At 47.0% G+C, this 2369-nt stretch overlaps 2 non-coding genes across 2 annotated transcripts; one reads left to right on the top strand and one right to left on the bottom strand.

Moving 5' to 3' along the window:
* The first annotated feature begins 473 nt into the window (after nt 1–473).
* On the top strand, nt 474–546 carry TRNAV-CAC (transfer RNA valine (anticodon CAC)). The gene has a single exon. It is a non-coding gene; the product is annotated as a tRNA-Val (tRNA).
* Nucleotides 547–1935: 1389 nt separating this feature from the next.
* TRNAN-GUU (transfer RNA asparagine (anticodon GUU)) lies at nt 1936–2009 on the bottom strand. Its single transcript has one exon. It is a non-coding gene; the product is annotated as a tRNA-Asn (tRNA).
* Between the last annotated feature and the right edge of the window lie 360 nt (nt 2010–2369).

Genomic DNA, 2369 nt, shown 5'->3' with positions numbered 1-2369 from the left:
GAGACATGCTTTTTGTTAGTTTTAGTTCCTGAGAGTTCTAAAGGTTCCCTTTGTTCTCTTCTATCACCTGAACCTTCTCCACCGCCTGACACTGAAAAAGAAAAGGGCCTCAGGAAGCACCGAGCCACCCCTTCGGGCAAAGGAGACTGAGCCTCCCGATATTCCCTGGCTTAGGGTTCCTCGCCTATCCTCGAAACAAGGACAGTGGGGCCCCACACGTTTGCTTTGAGTTCTCACACCAAAAGCAAACGAAAGTGGCAGGAACAAGAGAAAGAGATAACAAAGAGGCCTTAAAGCTAAGCCTTGAGAGAAATGACCAGTCAAGGCAAAAGCAGTGAGAGTTGGTTCACTCAGTGCTTATTGAGGCCCTTTCCAGGACTTTGCTGCTGGCAGTGGAATTTCGAACTGGGATTGAATTTCGTCCACTGAAAGCCACAAAAGTTAAAGAAGAGCATCATAGAGTTTTCCCGGGTGTTTCTGCAGTGTAGTGGTTACCACGTTCGCCTCACACGCGAAAAGTCCCCGGTTCGAAACCGGGCAGAAACAGTTGTTCTTTGCTCCTCAAAGCGGAGTGCTAGTTTTTCTCATTGTTAAAAAACAAAAGAAAAATTTTTTTTTTTTTTTTTAGATCTAGAATCAGACTTGAGTCCCAGAAAGTCCCAGAGGGAAATGCACAAACTGTGATGACCCATAGGAAGGTGCAATACAACCAGAAGTACTGCAAGATTGATGCCACTTTATATGAACCTAAATCCTGGGGTGTATCTATGGAAATGGATCCTAAGGGGGTAGAAGCAGGGCGGAAGGAACATAATGTTGGATACAGCTAGGTTTCCTTATTGACATAGGTGCACTAGATAGAAATTCTGGAGCCACTGTGTTTTGAGCAGCTGCCAGCAATTCTAAATTGTTCACTTGAAGCAGTTGACTGAAAACTTCCACCCAAAGGTGGTCTACAGTAAATGAACTTGAAATGCCAGAGCGTCTGTGATGCATTTATTGTAGAGGAAAATACCGAAAGCCTTAGGGGGATTAAAAAGCTACAGGAAATTTATCACGTAAGACATGTTCATTCACCCACATCTACAGCCCCAGGTAAGGTCAGGAAGACATTACCTTTAACAAGTATGTGAGAAATACATTTAAGGGACCTGTTCTTGCATATTCAAAGCATTCTGTGGTGGCGATTTTATGAAGGATAGTGGGAACCACTGCCATTGACCTGGGATTTCTCAAATTAATGGGAGTCTTAGTGAGGGTTGCTAAAGAAACAGAACGAGGGATTATAGATAGCTAGATAACCAATGGTGATTACAACTTTATTTGTAATTATAAAACCATAGAACCAACTTAATTTCCAAAGTATATGGCGAGGGTTAAATAAACAATGCTAAAACCAAACCCGTTGCTGTCGTGTCGATTCGGACTCATAGCGAACCTATAGGACACAGAACTGCCCCACAGGGTTTCCAAGTAGCGCCTGGTGGATTCAAACTGCTGACCTTTTGGTTAGCAGCCGTTGCACTTAACCAGTACACCAACCCAAACCAAAAACCCAGGGCCGTCAAGTCGATTCCGACTCATAGCGACCCTATAGGGCAGAGTAGAGCTGCCCCATAGAGTTTCCAAGGCGCACCTGGCGGATTCGAACTGCCGACTCTTTTGTTAGCAGCCGTAGCACTTAACCACGACGCCACCAAGGATTCCAACCACTACTCCACCGGGGCTTAAATAAATAACACTACAAATAAATAATATGGGAGAAAAATTTTCTTAGTCAAAAACAACTCCCATGATTCTTTCAGTCATTTCCGAGTTCTCAGTTTCCAAGCAAAGAGGATAGAAGGGTGACTACCATTTCTCTCTGTCTTTCGCTAGTAAGATTTATGGAGCAGAAACGCTGGGAATATCTTAACACGTGCAAAACCTGGGGACCGTCCCTGGGTGGGCTCGAACCACCAACCTTTCGGTTAACAGCCGAACGCGCTAACCGATTGCGCCACAGAGACCGCAGGTAATCCCACTTGTTTGTACAAGGAGTGAACGCCTTTGAACCACTGGACGGTGCCAGCGGCTTTCTGCAGTAAGACCCGCACAAACCCTCGGAAAATCCGGCAGGTTGGGGTGACAAATGGAGTTGCTGATCGCGTTAAAATCAGTGCGTTGGGTGAGTCTGAAGCTAGGAGGGTAGCCGAATGGCCTTCGCCCCTCCTTGCTCCTCCTCCGCCTCAGATGCCTGCAACCCCCGGAGACCCCGGGTCTGCAACCCCTGCCACTGCTGCTCCCCCTTCGCCCGCCCGCACCATAAGTGCACAAAGGGGAGCGGTGAAGAGGGGCGAAGGAAAGCAGGGAGGCGCGGGCGAGAACAA

This window comes from Loxodonta africana, chromosome 3 (assembly GCF_030014295.1).
Source record: "Loxodonta africana isolate mLoxAfr1 chromosome 3, mLoxAfr1.hap2, whole genome shotgun sequence".
NCBI lineage: Eukaryota > Metazoa > Chordata > Mammalia > Proboscidea > Elephantidae > Loxodonta > Loxodonta africana.
Note: the sequence above shows the minus strand (reverse complement) of the source record. Positions and strands in the feature narration are given on the sequence as shown.